Genomic DNA, 27,670 nt, shown 5'->3' with positions numbered 1-27,670 from the left:
AGGCAGGGACCACGTTCCATGGAATAGTGTCAGCCCAGCCCAAGTGGCTTTCTGTGGGGAAGAAGGAAAGGTCTGCAGAGACCAAAGGGCTTTTGTGCAAAGAGCTTATTACTTTGGTTTATAATTTTTTTCTAGCGAACTAATTTATTAGATTAAATTTGCTCACTTAAAAAATAGCTGGCTTTTTCTGAAAATGCTTATTAAAATATATAGGAAAGGCCTTTATTATAACTAAAGTACCCAAGTATAATAGGTAACACGTTATAATAGCAAATATTTACAATATATTTTAAGAAAAAAATGACAGCATTCAGTATAATGCAGAAAAGAAACATCACATTCTTAAAACCTGGTATTTCCATCGATTCTTCATGTTCTGCAATTGTAAGATAATCTCACACGTTTAGTTTTCTATCTCTTCCAGGAGATTTGAGTTGAATTTTTTTTTCACCATTAGAAACTGTGATTCTCTGTGGGACCTTTTCAGCTTTGCATGCCGATTTTGGAATCAGATCTGGATTGTGTCTTCCTCTAGATTCAATTTCCAAGCTAAGTCTTCTCTGATATCAATGCCGGGATAGCAGTTTACTCTAAAGACATTTTCCAACACTTCAATCTGGTTTTGAGTAAAAGCAGTTCTGGGTCTCCGGCCCCTATATCAGCTCAGTTCTCTTTTCAAAGACAGCCTTTCTGAGGCCGAAAAGTAATTTTCGTATTTCAAAAATTTCTCTTCTGGCATTGGGTGATCCACAGTACAAGGGAATGAGATCCCATTAAGAAGGCTTTGGATATGAACGCAGAGGTTAACATCTTTCCCTGAGGAGCCGCAGGTGTCTGCTCAGGGCCTGTGGGGTTTCATCGAAGGAATACAGTCTTTCTTTTGGTCCAATCCTAAAATGCTCTCAATCGAAAAGGAGCAGGATGAGGGTTTGCGTTCCCCAAGCTGAGCATCCTCCTGAAGACTGGGAACCATCCTCGAGGGGGCTGCTCAGAACGACAGCTCTGGCCTCTCCCTGCCTCTTGGCTGGCTCTGCCCCATGTGTACAGGGCTGGGATCTTCCTGCAGTTCACCCTCTTTGTTTTATAATTGTGCAGTATCCCAGAAGCTTTTATCTAATTTTTCTTGGTTTTTCGTTTGGTGTGTTTAAAAGTTAAAGGAAATTTTGGTTACTGGTATCCTGATTAAGGTAACAAAATATACTTTGATTAAATGTTGGCTTGAGTCCTTATTTTATGTCTCAAGAGAAAACAAAAAGGGATAGAGCATGGCAACCCTCGCCGCTTGCCTTTCTCCATGGATGTCCACCTTCAACCCCTGGTGGAGCTTATGAAGAAGCCTCAGCCACAAGTCTAGAGAAGACATCGGTTGTCCTCTCCTCATCGAAGTGGGCTGTGTGAGTTGAGGCCTTGGAGGAGTCCTATCTTTCAGAGAGTGGCTGGGATTAGTGCGGCAAGCATCAGCCTCGGTGTTAAAACAGGTTGTGAAAGGAGGCTTTCCCTGACTTAAGGCTGGAGGCCTTAGTGCTCTCTGGCCACCCTCAGGCTAAGTGCTAGATAACTTGTGGCAGAGACACATGGTTCCTTCCGGAGGGTCACTGTCCTTTCTTCCCACTTTACCTAGAGTGCTGAGGGAACGAGCCCTGAAAGCACTTCCCCGCGGTCCTTGCAGTGTAGTGGACATGCCACATGATCAAAACTAAGGGGAGTATAGGGAGGCTGATTCCTCTAGCCTGTCCCTTTCTTCCATTTCCTGCTTGAAATACAAGTATGAAAACCAGGGGTCTGGCGACTGTCCTGAGGATGTGAGAGTATGGGTCAGATCTTGAGAGAGGCAGAGGGGGATCCTCATGGAGGCACCAGGCCAGCTCCAAATTCCTATCCTCTGATTTTATTGGGTGAAAGCAAAATAAGTTTGTAATTTATTCAGGCCACTGTTTGGGGAGAAATACAGAAAAGTCATATTTCTTAAAAAAAAAAAAACACATATCTGTGCTAGACTTGCAAAGGCAGTAGCTGGGCAAGCTGGGAACAGGCTCTGGGATGTGACTCCAGAGAGCAGGGTGGCAGGGTGGCGAGGTGGGGAGGGTGTAGGTGGGCACAACGCTGCTTTCTCTCCCCCCACAGGAGAAGCCGTGCCCCACAGGATTAATGAGGTGAAGACTAACAGGAAATTTAAAGCTTGTTTTTCAGAAACCAGTTTCACCTCAATCAGCTCTTGTATCTTTTCAGAGCCCACCAGCAAACCCACTAGCCACTAGCTGTCTCTGCGGAGACCCGGACTAATGACCACTGATGGGGCTCCAGCCTGCGAACAAGCCAGGCCCTGCACTCCATCCCTGAGATAACCAGCCCAAGACCTCATCCAGTTCAGAACCCTCTCCTTGTCCTGCAGATGGCCTCTGGGGGGATAGGGGTTGAATTCTACATCACCTTAATGTTGTCTGCATCCCAAAGTGAACATGGGATGTATGTGACATAGATGTTTGCTCGATGCGCATGCTCCATCCTTCCTCGTGGAGAGTCATGTTTCCCCTCCCTTTTCATCAATATGTACGTAATCCCAACCCCTACGATTGTACAAACTTGTTTTGACCTCAGTTGGTGAGACAGATTTCGCCAGCCTCCCATCTCCTCATTTGTCTGCCTCTTGAATAAACTTTCCTTGCTGTTGACTCCATGTCCTTGTGATGAGCTTTCCTGTGTGTTCTGCTTATGAGCCCCCTTACCCAGTGAGGGACTTCAAGAGAACAACTCGGGGAGATTGGCAAGTCCCCTCCCCAAACTGAGGACAGGGATTGAGCTGACTCCTACCTGACACCCCCATCTCCAGGGGAAAGGTGGGATGTGCTGGTGGCCCCAGAGGCAGAACCAAGAGACTGGCTCCTTAGCCACCTGGGCCTGAGCATTCTCCCACCTTATCTCCCATCATGACCATGTATCCTGAAGGCCAGGAAAGTGCCCAGAGGAGGGGATCTCCTGGGTCACCTTGAGAGAGATTCTGTCCAAATAGATCCCCTGCAGACGTGGGTAGCCTGACAGTTTGAGTGGGCTGGAGGGCCAGGAGAGAGCAGATACAGAGGATGGAGAGATCCCCACAGATAAACTAGCTCGTTCAGGAAGCTGTGGATGGAGGCCCCTAGGGGAGAATGTCTAGGGAAATGGAAGAAGCTCCCTGAAAGAAAGAGCCAACATGAGGCAGGTGATAACAGGGAGCCCTGACACCCTTTATCCCGCTGCCTTCCTCAACCACAGTGACCTCTGGAGACACAGGACCTAGCATGCAGAGAGGAGGAGAAAGGAAGAACAGAGTAACCACCCTTCCTTCCACCTCCAAAGGCCCAACTGAGATTAAAGCTGGAGGAGCACAAGTTTTAAGTAAGATGAGAGCCTGGAGTTCTGGACCAGGGCTTTCCTTCTTTGGGACAAGAAAGACTGTGAAACCTGCCTATGATTTCATGGAAGAGAGGATAAGGGTGGAGGTGTGAAAGGATGATCTCGCTTTCTGTCTGCCCCTTCCTGAGTCAAGCTTGCTTAGTGAGATGATTTGAAATACCAAAGGCAGCAAAGGGGAGTGCATGCCTCTGGCTGGTTTCTGCCTCTTGGTGTCCTGTGATTTCTGTTTCATGGCAAGGGGAAGAATCAGGGCACTTTGCTGTCAGAGAGGGAAGGCATTCCCAATTGTGGCAGACCACAGGTAAGAGAGAGGCATAAGGAATAAAATGAAAGTCGCCTGTATCCTGCTTCTCAGAGGTATTTTTGTGTGTGGTTTTTGTGATCTGGTTATAGGATTGTGATGACACTTTCTGTTGTTTCAGAGAAGTGCTTCTTTATTCAAAAGACTGGTGCAAGACCCGTCCATGCAGGATTTAATAAGGGCCAAGCTGGGTCCATCATGGACATCCAGCACCACCACTTGGATGAGGGCTAGCAGTTCAGTAGAATAAAAGGTGATTTGCAGGAAATGCTTCAGTGTAGAGGGCTTGGCATCCTCTATCTCTCTACTCCCCATAGCCAAGGAGGCAAGTGTGAAGGTACCCCAAGAGGGCCACTATAGAAATTGAGGTGGTGTGCAATAGGGGGAGATGAGGGTCTTCCTCCATGGCTAGATGCTTGCCTGACTATGGAAGCTCGCACAGCTCTTGGATTGAAGCATCAGATGATTCTTGGGCACATGACTCTTACCAGGATGTTGACTGGCTATAGTTCCAAAGGTGGGCAGGGGCAGAGAATCATGAAAGCAACCTGCAGGTGCAGCTTGTCAAGGCAAGGACATTTGATGTCTTCCATGTCAGTGGTCACTAGGGAGTAGATCTGGTCATGACCCTCCTCAGAGACACCCTACCCAGAAAACTGCCTGCCAGGCAGGAGTGTCCTTTCCATCCCAAGGAACTGTGGATGTGTCGCTGGAGGACAGTTATTGAGAGCACAGGTGAGGCAAGAGGGATGTGCACTGCTCATGTCAAGGAAGCAATGGGAAGGACCCTGTGGGGTGTCTTAGAAGACCCCACAAAGGACTGGCCTATGGCAGTCCAGAGAGAATTATAAACAGCACCAGCAAATGACAAAGTCTTTGCCCCCTTTCTTGTCTCTAGAGGACCCATAGAAAAGGAAGAGGTTGTGGGGAGGAGAGTGAAAGAACAGACTATGTCCTCCCTCCGCCTGTCACAAGTCCTGAGCAGAGCACCATGCCTAAGTGGGTGGGTAAGAAAGTAGCTTTAAGTTGTGTATGAGATTAAAGTTTTGATTCAGATTGACTGAGCTTTTCATACTTAAAGATGAGACTCCTCTCATTCCTGAAAGTGACCAGATATGGCCCGGGGGTGGGGAGGGAGACCTGAGGACCACATATTGGGCAGTGATGGGAGAGTAATGGAGCTGTCCCCTACTGTGGCTGGTGGAGCGCAGGCCCACACTATACTGGGCATGCATATCCCTCCGCCTCACACGGTCATATTGTACCCTACCTGTTTTTGGACCTTGCATTTGACCTAACACATTGTGGACATTTTTCCATATAAATATTTCTGCGATTTCGTTGTCAATGCCTGATTGAGTAATTTACTTAATTCCCCAGGAGAAACTGGGTCTTTCGAAGGATTCTTTTTTATCCAGCCTTAGAAACTCAACCTTAAATCAGCAGCCATCACACTAAAGTCTAATAGAAGTTAGGAGTAAAATGTGGATAATAACGTCCATCATTTTTATTTAACATTTATTTAACATTTTTATTTACATTTAACATAATAGAACATCATTTCTGTTTTTATTTAACATTTAATAGTTAAAAAACTATTTGCAGTAGTTTCTGGCTACTGAAATTACATATGAACCATAAATAAGAGACATGATTCTCCTACATGGAGAAATCAGTTGGATAGTGCCATCAAAGAGATCACATCACTATAGGGATAGTAAATATTAAAACGTTTGAAAATAACATTTACCAAAAAAAATTTGAAGAATGTTATAAATAAATTTACTATATTTTGCTGAAAAAAAATCAATGGAGAACTCTATTTCTAGATAAGAACATCTAGTATATTTTTTCAATGTTGCAACAAACAAGCATATAAAAAGATGCTAAACATCCTATGTCATTAGAGAAATGCATATTAAAACAAGATACCATTACACACCCATCAGAATGGCTAAAATCTGAAACATGACCTTAGCCAGGTGATCAAGGTCAATATTATCAGTGATATTTCATGTTGATCATGTGCACCCTTGATAAGATATGATAAAAGTGGCACTTTACCTCTCATGTCTTCCTGACAATATAACCCCAGTCTAATAATGAGAAAAACATCAGACTAATCTCAATTGAGGGACATCCTATAAAATCACTGATTGGTGTTCCTCCAAACTGTCAAGGTCTTAAAAACAAGGAAAGTCTGAGAGAAAGCACCAGCCAAGAGGAGACCGAGGAAACATGACAACTAACTGTTAACATGGCATCCTAGGACAGAAAAACTATTAGGTAAAAACGAAGGAAATTCCAATCAAGTATGGACATTAGTTAATAATAATAATGTATCATTATTGTTTCACTCATTATAATAAATGTACATTAATTGTAACTAAGGTGAGAAGTTAGTATTGGGGAACTGGGTATGTGATATAGGAGATTTCTCTGTACCATGTTGGCAATTTTTCTGTAAATCTAAAACTGCTCTAAAGTAAAAAGTTTATTTAAAAATACATGTCAACTCTTCCTTAGCCAATTTATTAATTTTAACATAATTCAAAATCCCCAATAGGATTTTTTTCCACAATGAAAAACTGATCACAAAGCAATGTGGATGAAAGAGGAGGAATAACTAAGTAACTTTGGAAAATATCATCAAGGGGTGAATTCATAAAACTCCTATTAAAACACACAATGCCACAAACTTAAAAAGAATGTGGTGGTTCCGCTGCAAAAACAAACTGATGAAATGGAATGCTTGACCTAGAAAGAGACTCAGGAGGATATAAATTCTATAAAAGTGGCCATTCTGATAAGCCAAAAAAGAAAAAGATTGCCATACTGACAGATGTACCAGGCACAGGACAAGAATGATCTGTTTTATTTAATTAAAAAAATTTGACCTGAGGAGCAGAGGTTAAGGTAGTCGCCTTCCTCAGGTCATAGCCTGCTCTGGTCATCATTCTCTGCAAGGCTCTGTCTGGCGTGACTTTGCTTTCCCTTCATCCTTGATTACTTCCCCCTTCTTCTCTCCCAGAGGCACCCAATGCCATGTGTCTGGTTTATGTGTTGAGAAATGCAAGTACTTTTGAAAAACAGGCAATATTGCTTTAAGTATGTATTTTTGACTTGCATAAATGGTCATGTTCAACAGGTCTAATTGTGTTTTCCCCTTTTCTAACCCAACAGGATGTATTTTAAGATCTGTCCATATCGCTCTCCACACTTGTAGTCTAATGTGTTGGATTGTTGCGTTCCATAGTACACAGCGTTATGTTTATTTATCCACTTCCCTAGATATGAACATATGAGTTGCCTCAACTTTCCCAGCCCTATAAATAATACCATGGTGGAAGAACCTTCTTCCTGTTTTTCATTCATGCATGATTTTCACCAGGGTTAATACACCGGAGAGTGGGTTGCAGTGTCACAGAGCTACTCATACTTAATCTTACTAAATTCTTCCAGCTTGTTCTTCTCTCCAGCATATGTATTATCAAATTTTCTCACTTTTGCAATCTGATGGGTATGGAGTTGCATCTCATTAATGTGATGTTTTAATTTAAGAACTGGAAGCATCGAACACCACTCCCTCTTGTTCTCTGTTCCCCTTCAATGGATAGTTCCTCGTATTTTTGGCTCATTGTTCTCTTGGATTTCCTGCCTTTTTCTCCCTGTTTTGCAAGAGTCTCATGTATATTCCAGATTAGCCCATTTGGCTGAGTGCTATCCTTCTGCCTTACTGTAGGGATCAGCAGACTATGGTTTATTCAAGACAATGTGGTAGGACTAGAGTTACCTCCTCACGTCTCTCCATGCAAGGAGTGCAGCCCTCTTTCCCTCAGGAGTCCCACTGCCCGATCTCCCCCTCCCCCATTCACTAGGACGAGTCACAGCCAGTTGCTCTGGGGTGGGGGTCAAGGGTTCTCACAGTTCTAGCATTGGTTTGACAAATCTATTGACCTCCCATCTGCCGTTTGTGGCATCTCCAAGGCTATTTTTAGGAGAAGAGGGCTCATGCTAATTTGACATCTTTTCTAGAGGCAGAAGACAGTGTGCCACATGCCAATTTTACAGAGAAAAAAAATTGGGCGAAAAACATTTAAGTATTTTTTATATATGTGTATTGAAAGTATATTAAAGTGTTTTTTTAGGGAAAACATATAATTATTGTGTTTGCCACATCTAGCAGCTGAAAGCTGCTCTTCTTGTTTCCTCCAAGTCCTTATCATTTTCTTGGTTGGTGGCAGACCAAATTACTACTCAGCAGCCCTTGCATGATGCCTGTAACATTAAACAGAACCCAGTGTCACAGCAACAACTTCATTGCTTTTGCACCATGGGCTGTGGATTTGAAAGATTTAAATCTGAATGGTTAAGAAATAATCCAAACTCTATCTCCTATGTCTTGGGTGCTCCCGTGACTCATTATATTTGAGAAAAAAACCCTTCCACTAGGAAGTGGAACTTGTGTTTTCCTTGTGGGGGTTTCCCATGGCCATGTTCCATCCAGATCTTTGGGGGTGGGACTCAGGCATCAGTGGTTTACAAACTCTTCAGGTGATTTCCAGGATAGCTAAGGTTGACAAGCAGATAGCTAAGGTTGGCAAGTTGCATATTGCATCACCCAGGAGATGATAAAAGATTGTATGTCGTGGTTTCCACTTCCAGAAGCTCCAGTTGGTATAGAACGCAGCCTGGGCACCGGGCATTTAAAATACTTCTCGAGTGATAATACAGCAAAATTTAAAAAACCCAGCCTCGCAGGGCTTTAGCCCCCTCTACTCCCACCATCATATCTGCCATAACATTATGCTCATGAGTTTAACTCTGATTTATAAGTGCCCCTCCCCAATATTATTCATTTATTTTTAATGCTGAAGGCTTATGTGGGTATTTCATTTAGTTATCAATTACTTATTCATCATTGTTTCTTGAATCTCATGCTTTCCTTTGGAGTTCTTTTTTTTTTTTTTTTCATGACAGCATCCTTTAGACCTTCTTTTAGCAAGAGTCTGGATGTAGCTATAAATTTTCTGCATATTTTTTCTTTAAAATTCTTTATTTTAGCTTCTCAACGGATGGTTTGGCTGGGTAGGGGAGTCTGAGTTGACAGTTATCTTCTCTCAGTGCTCTGAAGGTATTATTACATTGCCTTCTTTTCTCCCTGCTGCCAATAAGAAGTCTTTGTCAGTCGATTAGTTGTTTTTAGAGGATATGTTTCCTTTTTCTTGGTCTGGTTACTTTTCTACTTTTTCTCTTTGCCTTTTGTTTTTGGCAGTTTCACTCAAGTTTCTCATTTTGTTTTTTTATCCTGCTTGCAATTTCTGATTCTTCCCTTTGAGCATCCTAGTCTTACTCCATTTGAGAGATTCTTCAGCTCTGTCCTCTCTCTGAATTTGCCTCTTCTGCCTTCTCTCAGGTGTATGTTGGGTGCTTTCCATCCTCCTTCACATCTCTTAACCTCTTTCATATTTTTCCCCTTCTCTACCTCTCCATCTGGAGTATGCTTGAATTCTGTACTTTTAAACTCTGCCTTAGTTACCTAATTTTAAGTTTCAATGACTATACTTATTTCTTGAAGTTGCATTTGCTTCATTTTTAAATCTCTATGTTTTTGTTTGTTTCATATTTCCCTATTTTTGTTAAAGTGTTCTATTCTTGATTTTATCTCAATAATTTTAAGCATATTACTCTATACTTCTGACCAATTTGTTATTTCAATTTCTTGGTATGCTAATCTTTCTTTCTTTTTTTTTCCAGCTGAATCCTCCACTCAGAGACTCACTTCACTATCTTTTAGATAGAGTTCTTATCTTTTAGAAATATACATAGGAATATTTATTATTGAGATTGCATGATGTCTACAGTTTGCTTCATGGGAATCGGGTGTTGGGGAGGAGAGCATGGATACAGAAGTAAGTTTGGCCTTATGATTTGTAGTTTTCACTTATGAGCTTATCTTGACCAAGAATTATTATTTTTGTCTTTGGGGAATTCTCATGTTCTATATTGCAGAAGTATTACTATAAAGCAAATGTTTAATTCAGTTAGTTAGCCTCATTAATCTCATGACTACTGGATAAGATTCTTTATTTTATTTTATTTTATTTTATTTTATTTTATTTTATTTTTTTAATTTTTATTTATTTATGATAGTCACACAGAGAGAGAGAGAGAGGCAGAGACACAGGCAGAGGGAGAAGCAGACTCCATGCACCGGGAGCCTGATGTGGGATTCGATCCCGGGTCTCCAGGATCACGCCCTGGGCCAAAGGCAGACGCCAAACCGCTGCGCCACCCAGGGATCCCCTATTTTATTTTATTTTATTTTATTTTATTTTATTTTATTTTATTTTATTTATTTTTTTAGATTTTTTTTAATTAATATCTTGTCTTTGGGATTTCCATAACACGTATTTATTATAAATTGAAACCCCACACCATGATTAGGGCTCTAGAATTTATCTAAAGCCTAGGTAGACCTAGGCTTCTTTGTTGCTTCCCTGGGCTGTGGGAAAGATTTACTTTAGCTCCCCCATCACCAAAGGACAGTTTTTCCAGGATCCTAGGTCTCAACTGAAGCTTTCCCTCTGGGTCTCAAATGTGGAGGAGCAAGGACAAGTCTCCATTCCAGAGAGAGCATTAAAACCCTCTCTACCTTTGTCCCCTAAGATTTATTTCTGAATCAATATTTATCAGGGTCACCATGACATCAAATATTTTATTCACAACACACAGGAATTCCCTGTTTTGTCTTTCAATGACAGCTCTGTATTTATACATTTTCTAACATTTGTATTCTGTCTGTATGTGTATGGAGAGCAGTGTCCACATTAGCTTGTTCTCCATGTTGTTGGTTATTAAGGATATATAGAAAATAATTGAGCTTTTTCCATTTAAATTTGTAACTAAGGACTTTTCTTAATTTTCTTATTGGGTTTCTTAGACAACATCACTTGAATATGCTAATAAAAATAATAATATTTGTTTTCCTACAAACAATATTATCCATTAGTGTTCCATTACTTCATCTATTATTTCAAATAATCGTCAGAAAAATCTCTGTAAAGTGGATATCATTACTAATCTCTATTGTGCAAATGGATACATTAAGGCTTAGAGCAGTTAGATGATTCAACCACAGTCATCTGTAGTACAGTTGGAACTGGAACATAGGCACAACCACTCCAGTTAACCTCTACCCTATAGCACCTCTCTAAATGACACACTTGTTCTTTCTTTCTTTTTTCTTTCTTTCTTTCTTTCTTTCTTTCTTTCTTTCTTTCTTTCTTTCTTTCTTTCTTTCTTCCTTCCTTCCTTCCTTCCTTCCTTCCTTCCTTCCTTCCTTCCTTCCTTCTTTCTTTCTTTCTTTCTTTCTTTCTTTCTTTCTTTCTTTCTTTCTTTCTTTCTTTCTGATTTTATTTATTTATTCATGAGAGACACACAGAGAGAGAGGCAGAGACAGGCAGAGGGAGAAGCAGGCTCCACACAGGGAGCCCAACCCAGGACTTGGTCCTGGGTCTGCGTCTGCAGGATCACGCCCTGGGCTGAAGGCAGACGCTCAACCGTTGAGCCACCTGGGCGTCCTGACACACTTGTTTTTAAAAGAGTGTGTGGGGGGACGCCCAGGTGGCTCAGCGGTTAAGCGCCTGCCTTCAGCTCAGGGTGTGATCCTGGAATTCCAGGATCAAGTCCCACATTGGGCTCCCGCAGAGAGCCTGCTTCTCCTTCTGCCTGTGTCTCTGCATCTGTGTGTGTGTGTGTGTGTGTGCATCTGTGTGTGTGACTCATGAATAACTAAATAAAATCTTTTAAAAGAGTGTGTGTGTGTGTGTGTGTGTGTGTGTGTGTGCATGTGTATTACTAAAGTGACTAACAATTCCAAGATGATCTTTCAGGACAAACCTCCTATGGGATAGCAAGTTGGTCCACACTCAATCTCCAGGTCCTCCTTGCCACTATAGCACTTAGTTTGAGCCATGTGACTGGTAATGGCCAGTGACATAGGAGTAGAAGTTAAATGGAGACCATGTGTTTTGGGTGGGAAGGCTACCCAACTCACATTGACCTTCACATGAGATAAACCTTGACTGAGTAAAACCACTGGATTTGAGGAGGGGAATTTCTGTTGTGACAGCTCATGCTAATTACCCTAATCTATTTCTTTCCCAGCATCTCCCTCAGTTTCTGGAATGCGTCTACCTGCACAGAGAAAATAGAAACGAGTAGGTGACAACTCCAGTGGCAAATAAACACACTCACTTCAGTTTCAGATTCTGATTATTTCATTTGTCTCTTGTATTTTCAATTCCCTTCTCTTAACTGGATCCTCTTCATTTCTTTTATTTTATTGAAACATCCTTACCATGGCTATGTTTTATGAAAAGAGCTCTTACCTTTTAGAGATACATAATGAAATATTTATGATTTAGATGGCATGGTGCCTGGGATTTGCTTCAAAAAAGTCCAGCATTGATGAGTAGCAGGGTAGAAATGAAGCAGGCTTGGCCATGTGTTGGTAACTATTGATGCTGTGATATGATGGTCACATAGGGGACCTCATCATATCCTCTTATCTATTTTTCTGTAGATATTTTGGATATTTTCATTTTTTCAATTTTCCTTAAAATGTGTATAAAAGAAGAAACTCATAAAATCAGAAAAACCTTTTATGAAATTATTTTTCAAAAATGAGAGAAGAGGGATCCCTGGGTGGCGCAGCGGTTTGGCGCCTGCCTTTGGCCCAGGGCGCGATCCTGGAGACCCGGGATCGAATCCCACATCGGGCTCCCGGTGCATGGAGCCTGCTTCTCCCTCTGCCTGTGTCTCTGCCTCATTCTCTCTCTCTCTCTGTGACTATCACAAATAAATAAAAATTAAAAAAAAATGAGAGAAGAAAATACGTGTTTTTGCAACTGGTGAAAGACACATATCCTCCAGTTCTTCCTCATTTCACCCACTCTCCAGTTAATCAGCATGGGGGACTCCTAGAGTATTTTTTGTTACACTGTTAGCTTTGAAGATGGATGGCATGGCCATAAGCCAAAGAATGCAGACAGCTTCTGGAAGCTGGAAAAGGCAAGGAAACAGTTTCTCCCATAGAGCCTCCAGAAGGTATAAAACCCCATTGACACCTTGGTTTTAATTCAATGAGACCTACTTTGGACTTCTGGCCCTCAGACATTTTTCCCCAGCCTTTAAGGCATCATTTATTGATTTATAGACACCCATCATATGACCTAGGGGCTTCATAATACGGTAAGCATCACAACAGAACTCTATAGTTAAATACAATCAACAAATTAGAGACCTACAACAAAAGCTGGAATGAAGCCACATGATGCTAAGTTCAAAGATGCTCAGAATTAGCAATATACAAAAGGTAATTTCATCAACTGGAGACCAGGCAGGCAGACACACAGGCACCACAATCCAAAGTGGGCAGATTTATAGAGGATGGGTGAGCATATAAAATAAAATAAAATTTCACAACAGCACAAAGACAATACATTTGTGTTACTTTAAGTCACTAAGTTTGTAGTAATTTGTTATAGCAGCAATTGGAAACTAATATACACATTTTCTAATTGAATCAAAATATGATCTTAGTTTGATATTAATTTCCCTTACAGATGTCAACAATATAGCAAAGAGGTGACTTTGGGCCTTGAACAAGAGTCAGGTTCAAATCCTGATCTATCCACACTAGACAAGCTACTTAATTGTCCTGTGCCTCAGTTTCTTCATTGTAAGATAAGAATAACAGTAGCACCTACAGGAGCAGCTGAATGGCTCAGTCAGTTGGGCGTCTAACCCTTGATTTCTGCTCAGTTGTGATCTCAGGGTTGTGGGTTTGAGCTGGCACCAGACTCCATGCTCAGCAGGGAGTCTGTTTGGGATTCTCTCCGTTTGCCCCTCCCCCCGCTTGTAATCTCTCTCTGTCTCTCAAAATAAATAAATAAATCTTTAAAAAAAATAGTAGCACCTACATGCTAATGTGTTTTGGGAGGGCTGAATATATGAATATATGACAAGTGCTGTAATAATGCCTGGCACATAGCAAGCATTCAATAAACGTTGGTTACCATTGTTAGCTGCTAGGTATTTCTGATCTATTCCACCCACTCATTTGATCGTGCCACACTATTTTGATAGTTTGGAAAGGTTCTTTCTCATAAATGTTCATGACTTCTTTTTCCTGAATTTAATCCTTCATACAAAATTTAAAATAATTTCATTCAGTTTCATGAAAGAAAAAGAAAAACAGCATTGATTTCAACAATAGTGTTGGGACAAACTGGATATTTATATGGAATAGTGCAAAACTTGACCTTTACCTCACATCCTGAACAAAAATGAGCACAAATGGGTCATTGACCTAAAGGCAAAAGCTAATACTATAAAACTTTTAGAAGAAAATATAGAAAAACTCTTCATGACGTTGGAGTGGGCAAAGATCTCCTAGATGGGACATCAAAAAACTATGAATGATACGAGAAAATATTGATACGTTTTATGTGGTGGGCACTGTGATTTGCTGCCCAGGTGCTTCCTCTGAAATAGAGGATTTATGAGCTCAGCTGCTAGAATTGCATCCAGCAGCCAGCTTTCAACCCCCTCAGACAGCTGTGGGTTCCAATGGGTCAGTGGAAGCATAATGTTGAAACTGGCTGGTCCTGCTTCCTTCCCTGCCACACCCCTTAAAAGGCACCCCTCATCAACCTCCTGAGCTCTAATTTCCATTTCAAATTCAGCTCCCTGGAAATCTCAACTTGAGAACATTGGGCTTCATTAAAATTAAAATATTCTGTTCTTTGGTAGACACTGTTAAGACAATGAAAAGGCAAACCACAGACTGGGAGAATATATTCACAATACATATAACCACCAAAGGACTTATATCCATAACACATAGAGAATTCTTACAACTCAATAACAAAAAGTCAACTCAAAAATAAAATGGTAGAAATCTTACCATTTGCAATGATGTGGATGAAACTAGAGGGTATTATGCTAAGCAAAATAAGTCAATCAGAGAAAGAACTTATCATATGATTTCACTCATATGTGGAATTTAAGAAAAAAAAAAAACAGAGGATCACAGGCGAAAGGAGAGAAAAATAAGACAAAATCAGAGAGGGAGACAAACCATAAGAGACTCTTAACTATGGGAATAAACTGAGGATTGCTGGAGGGGAGGTGGGTGAGGGGATGGGGTAACTGGGTGATGGGCATTAAGGAGGGCATGTGATAGAATGAGCACTGGGTGTTATGAATAACTGAATAACTGAACTCCACCTCTGAAGCTAATGATATACTATATGTTAGCTATTTGAATTTAAATAAAATAAAATTTTAAAAAAGGAAAAATATAAAACGGTAAAATTTTTGAATAGGTTCTTCACAAAAAGATTTCTAGGTATGGTCAATAAGCACGAGAAAACCCAATATGGATGGGGAATTTGTAAGATGAGTGTGGAACATCTTGGGGTATAGAAAAAGTAAGGAGGCATTCAAAACCAAAATGAAACAAAACTAAACAAAAATCACAATGATGAAGGCATATCCAAAGGACACAGGTACCAACTGAAAGAGCTCCCAGTGGCCAAAGCTGAAACCTCAATGTAACAAAATAATCAACATAGTACTGATTTGTAATTCAAAGCAGAAAATAAACATCCACAGGTTCATATCAATATAAATAAATGATTGATTAAATAGATGAGAATAGACAAATATCCCATACAGAAGAAATTCAAATCATTTATGTAGATACTCTTCTGCCCCAAAGAAATGGAGCATAACTCATCTCTCCTTAAGTGTGGTCTGTACGCAGTGACTTCCTTCCAAAGAGAATAGTGTGGAAAGGAGGAAAAGAGTAACTTCTCATGGGAGACACCTGATGAACATGACCTCAGCCAAGGTCAAGGTCAACACCCACAGTGACAAACCTGTTGATAGTGTGTACCCTAGATATGATGTTATGAGAATAATACTTTATCTCTGTGGTCTTTCTCACGAAAGTACGTAATCACAGTTTAACATTAGACATATTCATTAGACAAATTAGACAAAAAAAAAAAAAAGACAAATTCCAGAGAGGACACCTGACTCCTACTCTTTAAAATTGTCAAAGTCAACAAGAACAGAGAGTGTGAGAAACTGTCACAGCCAAGTGAAGCCATGGCTAATCACAACGGTATCCTGGATGGGATCTTCAGATAGAAAAAGTACATTGGGTAAAAATTAGGCAAAGTTGAATCAAATACAGACTTTAGTTAATAATAATGTACCAATATTGGTCCATTCATTGTGACAAATGTAATACAATGTAAAATGTTAATAAGAAGGGAACCTGGATATTAGGTATATGGCAGCTCTGTACTATCTCCATGGCTTTTTTTATAAGTCTAAACTATTCTAAAATAAAAACATTTACTTAAAAAAATAAGCACATCACTGGTCATCAAGGAAATGCAAATCAGAGCTACAATAAGACCCAATTCCACAGACACAAAATGGCTAAAATTAACAAGATGGACAATACAAAGAGCTGCAAGGACGTGGAACAACTAGATCTTTCATACACTGCTGGAGGGAATATAAAATGGTACAGCCACTTTAGAAGAACAGTTTGGTGGTTTTCATAAGGTTTTATAAAGTTAAACAAACTTGATATTTGACCCAGAAATCTCACTTATATTCAACCACGTAGAATGAAAACATATATCCATCTAAAGACTTGCACTTGGATCTTCACAGAGGCTTTATTCATGATATCTCCAAACTGGAAACAGCCCAAATATCCATCAACTTGTGAATGGATAACATACTGTGGTATATTCAGGCAATGGGACGCTATGCAGTGGTTGAGAGGAAAGGATTACGCATACATCCTACAACATAGAGGGAGCTCGACAGCATTATACTGAGCAAAAGAAATCAGACATAAAAATACATAAGTGTGGGGCACCCAGGTGGCTCAGGGGATTGAACGTCCAACTCTTGATTTCAGCTAAGGTTGTGATCTCGGGGTCTTGGGATCTAGCCTTGTGTCTAGCCCATGCTCAGCAGGGAATCTGTTGGAGGTACTCTCTCTCCCTTTCCCTCTGCCCCTCCTGCTGCTCTCTTTCTTTCTCTGAAATAAACAAAATCCTTTTAAAAATACTTATGTATGATTCCATTTATTATTAATTTTTTAAAAAAGATTTCATTTATTTATTCATGAGGGACACACAGAGAGAGAGAGAGGCAGAGACACAGGCAGAGGGAGAAGCAGGCTCCTTTTGGGGAGTCTGAAGCGGGACTCGATCCCAGAACCCTGGGATCACGACCTGACCTGAAGGCAGACGCTTAACCACTGAGCCACCCAGGTGTCCTGTGTAGGATTACATTTATATGAAATTCTAGACTAGACAAAATTAATCTGCAGTGATGGCAGATCAGTGGTTACCTGGGGTGATGCTGGGGGAGGGGGATTGACTGCAAAAAGGCCAAGGGAACTTTCTGAGGCGGTGGTTGCCCAAAATGTGAGCATTTGTCAAAACTCATTGTACTGTGTGCTTAAAACGGATGCAGTTTATTGTGTATTGATTATACATCAGTAAAGTTGATTTTTTAAAGAAGAGAGAAAAAAACAAAAAAATAACATTGAGAGTCTTAGTGGAATTACATTATTTATCGACTATTTTTAGAAGAATCTTTAAACCAACACTATGGCTCCTATCTTGTGTCCTGGCATGTCTATTTTCCTAGACCATTGTGTTCATACTCATAGTCTTAAACGCCAATGACATATGTCTCATGCACAGATCTCTAGCCCCCAACTCTTCTCTGACTCTAGACCCCAAAATTGCCTCTTGACCTCTCACACTTGGTTGCTCAAAAGCTCCTACAATCCAACATATGCAAACCAAGATCAAAATCCTCCCAGTAGAGAAGGTTCCTGGCAAATCTTCCATCTTTATAAACAGTGCTATCAATTTTGCAGTCTCCTCCCCTCCAGGCTGTGTCCAAGACCATCACAACTTTGGTTCTTGCCCTGTAAATTTCTCTCTAACCATGGAATGTTTCCCTTTTCTACTGCCCACTGCCCTAGTCTAATAGGACACTGTCTCATTAGTCTGCAGTGGCTTCCTTGCCTCTCCTGATTTAATCTTGGCACTCTCAGTGGCTCTCCACTTGACAACCAGGGTAATCTCTTATGAAATGTTAATCTTATTATGGGGATCTCCTCTGCATGAAACTCTCCTGTGGTTTTCTGTTTCCCTTAAAACGAAAGTAACACCTGGATGGTCTTCCCGCCTCATCTCCCACCACCCCCAGTCTGGGCGAGCCTCCTCTCTATTCCTGGAATGGGCTGGGCAACCTTCTACTTCTCAGGGGCTCTTACCCAACTGTCCTCCCCCACTTCCCTACTCAATCTGCTTTAGTCTTACCAGTCCTTCCAATTTCAGCTCAACTATCCTTCTCTTTGACACTCAGCCCCAGACCTTATCAGTGCTATTACTCTCATGGCACTTAACACAACTGTAACTATGCATTCTTTCTGTAATGATTAGATCAACTAATTAGGCGTATACATCTACGAACAATTTAATCATGGCAGGCCTATTTGGCAAATGGAAAACTCTAGTCCAATAAACTCCTCCCAAGTGAAGCCAGACCCGCCCACCTTGGCTTTGCCCTCCCACCCACTTCTATCCAATCACATGCCAGGGTGACATCTACCGTCTTATATAAGGGAACTAGGATGAACAAAAAACAGAGACAAGTAGAAAGGAAGGGTGAATGCTGAGGTCTGAGGTACAGTTGTGACCTGTGGACCCCCAAACCCTTGGGCCTCTCTTCTTGGAAGGGAATCCGACTCTCCAGGCTTCCAGAGCCAGCTGCAAAGAATTCAACAGCAAGAGGTCAGGTACGTGTCCGGTGCCCCTGGCGGATCTCTAGATTTTGGATTGTTAAAGTGAGGACAGACTCTCCAGTGTCCTAGAGCAGCCAGGGACAACTTCACTAATTGCCCCTACATTTCCCACTCTGCTCCCGAATTTTTCCCCTCTTCCCCACCAAGGGAGGGATAATTCTTCCACTTGGCTAAAGTTTTTCATTTCCTTGACTTTTACCTAGAGGATTTGGGATAAATTAGCGAGCATACCTCTAGGCCAGTCCCTACTGGCTCCGCTTTGAAAGCTGTTTGAACATGTTGAGTCTCCCCAGTCCCACTCCCTAAACTTCCTTCTCCACACTGCATCTTCCTGAGCTGCCAGCCCAGCATACTCCTTGCCTGGGCAGCCAGGCACTTTGGAGGCAGGGTGGGTCCCAGGGCAGCAGTGCCCACCAGTATTGATGCTGGGGAGACTGGGTTGCTGCTTGATGCTTGGGAAATGTGGGTGCGGTTTGAGCCCTGACTCACCTGATTTTACCTTTTGGGCAGATTAATCATGGAGAAGCAAGAACTTCCCAAGAGCCTTCTTCCCTCAATGGCCCCTAATCAAGGTACTGTCAAATGCTAGTCACTTTCTCTTTAACATTTTCCTGGTTTTTATTTTACTTTTGGTATTGTCTTATGTAACCTAGAGATCCCCATGAGGCATACTATGAAAAATGGCAGCCCCTGCTCCTTCTCAACTTCTCACACCTTAGGGACAACTGTTTTCATCTGCTCAGTTTCTTTTAGCATTACTCTCTGTTCTCTAAATACCACGCTTACACTGCCACTAATTTGTTTTTCCATTTTAGACTTTCTTTATGGTCTTCCCTCTATGGGAGAGGAGCTGTAGTTCCTGCATTCCTCACGGGGGTCAGCACTCACTACCATCACTCCTGCCCACCTACTCCCACTCACACACACCTCCAGCCTCCCACTTCCCAGCAGGATTCACTGTTCAAAATGTGGCCATCAAGTCACCCAGGATCACTTTCCCTCTTGCATAACTTTCGAATTTTCCAAGACTTAATACTTGGGCTATTGTTTGCTTATTGATCACTAGTCCATTCTCAGACTCTTTCCCAGTTGTTTAAATTCAAACTCAACCAGGTCTTCTGGGTGGCTCAGCGGGTTGAGCATCTGCCTTCCGCTCGGGTCGTGATCCGGGAGTTCCGGGATCAAGTCCCACATCGGGCTCCCTGCATGGAGCCTTCTTCTCCCTCTGCCTGTGTCTCTGCCTCTCTCTTTGTGTCTCTCATGAAAAAATAAAATCTATAAAAAAAAAGTGAAATTACTTATAAAAAATAAATTCAAACTCAACCAAGTATCTATCAATTTCACCTTCTGGTGGAATTACTGCCACCAACTTCTAATCTGCTTTAATTAAACTGGCTGCTCTCAGACAACTCCAAGTCACTATCCTGGGATGTCCCTTCACCATCATCTAGGGAATTCCTTCCCCACTCTGGAATCTTATATCCTGTTAGTCTAGTTTATTTTTTCTTTCTTGGTTTAGTAGGATTCCCAGAGAAACATGCTTCCAAAAAAATTATTTGAAATCTTGCATATTTAAAAGTGTCTTTATTCTACCCTTCCTTATTTGTGATAGTTTGGTTGGGTATTGAATTTTAGATGAGAAATCCTTTTCCCTCAGAATTTTGAAGGCACTTCTTCCTTCTCTCTCTGTTTCTCTTGGTCTCTGTCTTTCTCTGGAAGTTTTTAGGATCTTTTTGTTTCCAGAACTCAGAATTTTTTTATTTTTTATTTTAGATTTAGCTTTTGTTATACTATGCCTCTAATTTTCTCATATTTTACATCTCTTATTTTTCACTTATATCATCTTTTCTGGGAGATTTACTCAACTTTATCTTTCAAAATATCCATGGAGATTTTAATGTCTGCTCTCATAATTTTTATTTCAAAGGGCTCTTTTATTTTTGTTTTTATGAATGTTCATTTAAAAAACATCTTGTAACTGATTCATGGGAATCATCCCTTTTCTCTCTAAAGATATTAGTGATGGGGCACTTGCGTGGCTCAGTGGTTGAGCATCTGCCTTTGACTCAGGTCGTGATCTTGGGGTTCTGGGATTGAGTCCCACATCGGGCTCCCCGCAGGAAGCCTGCTTCTGCCTCTGCCTATGTCTCTGTCTCTGTCTCTCTGTGTGTGTCTCCAATGAATAAATAAAATCTTAAAAGAAAATATATCAGTGATATATTTTTGTGAACTTTTCACCTATGTCATGAGCTATTTCCTACAAGTTGTTTTCTTTCTGTTTATTGGTCTCCTATTTCATGTTAGTCTTTCCTCTGATATTTGATGAGCCTTGGTTGGCTGCCTGTATTGAAAAGGGGACCCTGGGAAACTGAACAGCAGCTCTGAGCTAACAAATGAGGTCTGTTAACTGTGGGTTCCACAGAATTTATATGGCTAGGCTAGGTTCCCCAAATCGGGGAACCCCAGTGTGTCAGTTTCTTAGGACTTTTCTCTTAGACTACACAGGTTCCCAGGAAAGAATCTTCAGATGATCTTCAATGCCAGTACTGTCTTCAGGCACATTTCCATAGATGTGTATTCAGTCTGGGATGTCTATTCCATTCTATTGCTCAGTCATTCATCTCTGTTCGAACACCACACTATCTTCATTCCTTTAGCTGGATGCTACTTCATGATCTATGATAAACCACGTACCTCTATCATGTTCTCTTTCTGGAGGGCATTAAAGTTTTATACCTATTGTGAAATTGTTCACTATAACATTTCCCTCCATACATTAAACGTCCTAAATCTTTTCGTCTTTGCCAGTCTGATAGATGTATAACAATGGCAAATATTTCCTTGAATTTGCATTGCTTCATTGTAAGTGAGATTCAGCATCCTATATATATATAGGGGCCATTTGCTCTTCCTCTTTTATGGATTGCCTATGATTGCTTTTTGCTATTTCCCTCTATTTGGTTGTTTATCTTAATGATTTTTAAGTGTTCTCGGATTTTGGGGATCTATCAATTCAGACTTTCTTTAGTCAGTTAAGGATCTCTCACCCCAGTCCCCCGCCCCCACTTCTACTGGAGTTAAGTGTAGGTCAACAAAGGGGAACATAGTTTACATACTATCACATGATTGGAAAGAGTGCTCTGGTCCTTGGTCCACACCGCCAGGCTTTGCTTCTGTTTCTACTGGTGTCTGGCCATCAGTCCATGCAGTTCACTCTAAGTCCTCTACGTCTTATCTGCAAGGCCCCTGCCAATCCACCAGCCCTCCTATAGCTTACCCAGGCCATTCTTTGCCTCTGGAGCCACACTGAGCTCTGAGCCTGAGCTTGGGAGAGCAGATGTAAATGGCTTTGCAGGACCCACATAAGTCATTTAAGAATGTTGAATAAAGCAGACTTGATGTGCCTGGATTTCCCAGGACTTTGATTTCTGATGCTCAAAAACCCAAACCTCAAATGTCTTTAACTATTATATCTGCCTTTAGTTCCAAAACTCTCCCATAGTGTCCCTTTCTTTCTGTTTATCGCCAACTCCCAAGTGCAGAGAAGATGTGCTCAAAAGAACCAGCAACAGTGCTGTGGCCATGCCTCAGAGCATGCACCTCCTCTCTCCCAGTGCTGCTCCTCTGACCATTCCGAGATTGATTTAAGGTATTAATATGAGTTTGAGCTTTTCTAGGCAAGCATTAGAAAAAATTCACCTATAAGATGATCTGATCCTGGCTTTCTTTATTTTGGGATGATGATTGTGGAGAAAGAGGGCATTTATTGAAACACTCTCAGTTTGTTCCATTGTAGTGGGTCTGTTGGAGTTGTTTTTTATTCCTGAAGCTGTTAATTCTTAGGTCTTTGCATCCCAGTACTGCCTCCCAACTGTGATTCAACCACCCTGGGAAAAGCCCCACCCCTACTGTCTCCTGCTCACTATCATCACTCTCCTGCTATCTTCCCTACCACATTTCCCTGAAAGCTGACCTCTGCCCCCACCACTGTCCTGAGGTTGTTCTCACCCATTCTAGGTGGCCAAAAAGAATGGCCACATCATAGACTTGCTCTGTTCTGCATAGCCAGTATCATGGGAAGTCTACTGCTCCCCGATCTGTTGTCTCCACCTTGGATCTGGGTGCACCCTCCCAATCTCCCTCTGCATCAGTGACCCTGAAAGGTGATTTTGCTCTATCTTTCCCTTAGAAGTTAGTAATGGACTTTAGGGTTCTATCAGAGATATTCTCTGCTCCTCCATTCTCTCATGCTGATCCTGTCGATTCCCATGGTGGTGGTGACCAACTCTGTAGATGACTCAGATCCAGCTCCAGCCAAGCCCTCCACTGAGCCGCACATCTCCACTTGGGTAGCACAAACACCTCATCATCATAAGCCTAATACTGAACACATTTTTGCCATCCAAAATTGCATCTTCTCCCTTGAGTTCTACCTTGGGGAAACAGCTTCATCTCTCTCTGTTGGAGGAAGGAAAATGGCAGCAGGAGTGTGCTTAACAGATAATCAGGAAAGTGCCCTGCAGACAAACAGGGAAGTTGGGGCCCCAGATGCTCCCTTTCATCCAGCCTGTCTTCGGGATATCCCTGTGTTCCTGTTGCCTTTGCTTACCTCCCTCTTCACTCTCCCCAGCCTTTCGTGCCTTCTATGTCCACACTTCACTTTCCAAAGTCCAAACATGATGACTTGCTCCCTGCCTTAAAACATTTCAGTGGCTCTCCTTAGATCTTAGGATAAACTAAAACTTGGCTTAGCTTAAAGGGGTCCTTGTGAGCTTCTCCCTCCTGCTGTGCTATCCTATAGCTGGTCCAGGCTTCTTTCAGTTTTGGAAGCCTGCCCAGTCTCTGCCCCCATGGGAATCCTCTCCCTCCCCACTCTGCCCTGGCCTTGCTAAATATTGCTCATTCCTGGGGTCCTGACCTATAGCTTTTTGTTAACTCCTCCCACCCCCAAGTACATGATAAGATGACACTAATGTAAGTACTTGGTCTTAGTAACCAAGTTTTTGTAACACATATCAATGTATTACATATCAATTTGTATCATATCAATTCATGAAAGTGGAAGTTGAGGCCCATCACAGGTAAGTTAAGATAAAATTCCATGGGGTGAATGGCTGGCTCAATTGGTGGAGTGTGCAACTCCTGATCTCAGTGTTGTGAGTTCTAGTTCCATGTTCAGTGTAGAGATTACTTAAAAATAATAAATACCTTTAAAAAAAGATAAAATTCCAGGCACTCTGGGTTCAAAACCACCTTGCTTGTTATATCCTAATTATTTTACTTTCCAACCTGTCACCTATTACCGACATTATATTTTTTTGTTTTGTTCTGATGGTCTTCTCTATTGAAGTTTAAGCTTGGTGAGGGCAAGGACTGTCACTTTGATTAAAATTGAATCTAGTGAATTCAAATGAATCTAGAGTCAGTTTACCCATCAGTGAAATGGGGAATGGCAATTACCTATCTGGACAGGTGGTGGGGAGGACCAAATTACATGACCAGGGGGAAGTGCTATACATTACAGGTCCTTGGCAGATGGGGATCTCCTGGAGCACCTCATACCCTCCCTCCCATTCTCCTGGCCCCAAAGCTTCCTAGAAAAGCTCTGATTTCTTCTTCCCACTTTCTGCTTTTCTGTTTCACCTCAGATGTGCATTCTCAGGAGCCAGGCCACTTTGGTATGGAAAATGAAGGCACCATGAAAGTTGATGGCCCTGCAAAACCCATTGTTTATGTGAAACCCATGAGATGTGAGACCCGAGGATTCATGGCTCATCTTGGAGAGAGAGGCCAAGGCCGCCATGGGGGAAGAAGTCATCAGGCAGGAAGAGGCCACCTCAGGGGGACAGACCTTCGCAGAGACCCTGATCTCCAGGTGAGGCCAAGACGCATGCTACGACCAGGTCTTCATGTGGATCCAGATCACCGTGAAGAGCCAAGCCACCATGTGGAACCAGAAGCCAGGCAGACCCCATCCTTCCCTTTTACTGAAGCAACATCAGTTCATGGAGATGGGCTGCAAGGCCCTGGCTCCCATTCAGTCCAGCCTGGTACAGGACTGCAGGCAGTGCCCAATGCCTCTGGGTATTGGGTTCTCACAAATTCCCCAACTTCATCCGTCTATGCCTGCCTAGGGTTCAGACCCTTGGAGGGCTCAGCCTTGCTCTTCACACAGACTCCCTGTGGTACCTTTGTGTACGGGGTCCCAGAATTTTTCACCCACATCGCATACTGAGCTCTATCACTTGCCACCAGCCCCTGTGTCTGACCTGGATGTTTCTCCCTGCCCAAACCCAAGTCCCTATTTCTGTCCCCACCCACTGTTCCCACTTCTCACCTCCACCTCATGTTATCCAGACCCAGGTCACAGGTATGCTGCCCATGCCACTTGTTGTCTCTTCCTTTTGTTTTTTCAAAGATGTGGATGCCTTTAGTCCCTCAATACTTACTGAAATAAATCTGTAATCTCTTCTTGTCCTTCTCTGTCTCAGTCTGTTCAGGCTGCTATAATAAATAGCACAGTCTGGGTAGTTATAAACAACAGACATTTGTATCTCACAGTTCTGGAGGCTGGAAGATTCTTTGTGAGAACCCACTTTCTAGTTTATAGATAGCTATCTCATGTCCTCACATGGCTGGAGGGGTGAGGGAGCTCTCTAGCCTCTCCCCTCTAGGGGTGAGGGCACTAATCCCATTCATGAGGGCTCTACCTCCTAATACCATCATACTGGGGGTCAGAATTTCAACATATGAATTTTGGGAAGACACATTCAGTCTATTGTATGCTCCCACAACTATCATTTCTCCAATCTTGCAATGTATAACCACAGAATGTTTTAGAAAAGAGGACACAGTGAAGGAACAAAAAAAGAGAAGTCAGGTCCAAGGAAATAAGAGCCAATGGAACATTCAGAAAAAGAGTATTAACGAGTATAATTAATATTTGCAGAGAGATATGGGATGATAGGATATCTCTGACACAATAGCATGTACTTCACATAAAAAGCTAATTAGGAAAGCTTGAGATGAAGCATAAGGTTGTTGGAATACAAGATTATGTGATTTGAATCACAGAATGGCCAGGACTGAGGAACACATCAGTAAATTAGATCTTTGGACAGAGAGAGCCTCCAGAATGTGGCAAAACAAGGGTGAAAGGTTTGAAGGCTACTTCATACCAACAGTAACTCTCGAAGCTGGGATGTCTAACACAGGAGTTCTACCAAGAGGCATAGCACACTTGGGCAATGGCCATATATGAAATTTGGCTAATTTCCCCACACTGAAGACATGAATCCTGAGCAGAATGCAACCATCACACACCTGGATGAAGTATGGTGCAGAGAAAGTTCCAAAAACCACCTGTGAGTTGAGACCTACACGGGGAGCAGAGTCAGTCTGACAGCAGACTTTCCTTAGCAGTTGAGAGAGCTCAGACAGCAATGGGGCAACATCCTCAAAGGATGGCAAGGAAATAGCTGAGTCTCGAGTTCTATAACCAGTCAGAGATGCTCTTGGGCTCAGGACCAGGTGGTGCATAGAGAGGAAGTTTTGGAACTCCTGCAGCCAATTCACCAGCTCTGGAGGTTGAGGGGATGGGAGGAGCGTAGAGCAATGAGAAAACAAGACTGAACACTAATCAAACTGGACCTGAAGCATGAGCTTCTTCTGAACTTATTGCCCACAGGCAAATAAAGCCAGTTTGAGTTGAGTTTTCTATTACCTGCAGTGAAAGCACAGATGTTTCAACCAGGATTAAAATGAAACAAAACAAAACAAAAACAACAACTAATGTGTGGGATGCAAAAAGGATCAGTAAGCAACGAAAATAGTAAATCGTATTATTGAGTTTAAATAAGTATGATTCTGGAAGAAAGATGAACAACCTGGAATTAAAATTCTAGAAGACATTCGCATAGAAATTGGGGGTGGGGGAGATAAGGAGGAGCTAAAAAGTACTAAAATTCTTGTCTAGTTTCTGGAGATTTTATAGATGCTGAGTATGAAGAAGCAATGGAACTCAAAACAATTTAAAGTATGTGAACTCCTTGGTAAGAACTAAATGAACTGAACTAGAATGCAACATTTCAAACAGATTGAGGAGAAAGTGGATCAAAGAAAATTTGGTGAATCAAACAAAAGGCATAGGGGGTTACTAGAAACAAAGAGAAAGCATGACACATTTGAAATGCTAAGTAAGAAATAAGTAACTTGATGGCAGCCTCCTGTGTGTTCCTGGCTTCAGTGGGAATATTTTAAATGTTTTTACATTAAGCAGGGCATTTCCTGTAGGTTTCTCATAGATATGCCTGATCAGGTTGAGATCATTCTCATCCTCTCAGAGTTTGATAAAAGGTTTATTATGAATTGGATTTGGTATTTTATTAAGTAGGCTTTGACTGGTTGATTTTAAGACTCATTTGTAAGAGAAAATGTCCAAGGAAAATGAAGAGAATTTTTCCCATGAGCGATTTTTTCTTGTGTACTCAACCATCCTCTTAAATAAACCCTTCTCTTTGGCTTTTATTGTACTATGATTCTTTTATTAAAATTTCAGTTTTCATTTTCCCATTATGAGAAGAGTTTACCATCACTGGAAAAAGAAACACACAAAAAGACAAAGAAAAAATGTCTTCTCTTCCTTTTCTTTCTTATTGTTCTTTTTCCTTAATCATACAAGTCTATACAAACAGTAGTGTATACATTAAAAGGCTTCGTTGTGGTTTGACTTTACAAAAATGGGATGTATTATCCACCCAGGGTCTCAACAGAAGTGGCTAAAGGGTCCAGGCAGGTAATACAGGTGTGGCAGGTGTGGTGGGGGCTGCGGGTCAGCACCTCATTGGAGCCCATTCTCCACCTGAAGCAGGTGTTGGTGCCTTGGTGTGGAAGCACTGCACAGACCACTACAAGCATGTCTGTGGTGGGAGCTGCTTCGTGCCTTGCCAGTGGTATGTCTCCTGTGTGCCAACTTTTGCCCTGGCACAGCTTCTGGTCAACTCATGTGTCACCACCTCCCCAGTAGCTGAGTATCTCTCTGAAAAATGTACAAACTT

The 27,670-nt window shown here is 41.8% G+C and overlaps 1 long non-coding RNA gene and 1 pseudogene across 1 annotated transcript; one reads left to right on the top strand and one right to left on the bottom strand.

Moving 5' to 3' along the window:
* Positions 1-403: 403 nt before the first annotated feature.
* LOC140611209 (homeobox expressed in ES cells 1-like) lies at positions 404-973 on the bottom strand (annotated as a pseudogene).
* Positions 974-18,262: 17,289 nt separating this feature from the next.
* LOC140609704 (uncharacterized) lies at positions 18,263-25,251 on the top strand. The gene is made up of 3 exons (XR_012011455.1): positions 18,263-18,608; positions 19,125-19,186; positions 24,263-25,251. It is a non-coding gene; the product is annotated as an uncharacterized lncRNA (long non-coding RNA).
* Positions 25,252-27,670: the final 2,419 nt, after the last annotated feature.

This window comes from Canis lupus, chromosome 19 (genome assembly GCF_048164855.1).
Source record: "Canis lupus baileyi chromosome 19, mCanLup2.hap1, whole genome shotgun sequence".
In the NCBI taxonomy this organism is placed as follows: domain Eukaryota; kingdom Metazoa; phylum Chordata; class Mammalia; order Carnivora; family Canidae; genus Canis; species Canis lupus.
This window is presented reverse-complemented; position numbering and strand designations above follow the sequence as displayed.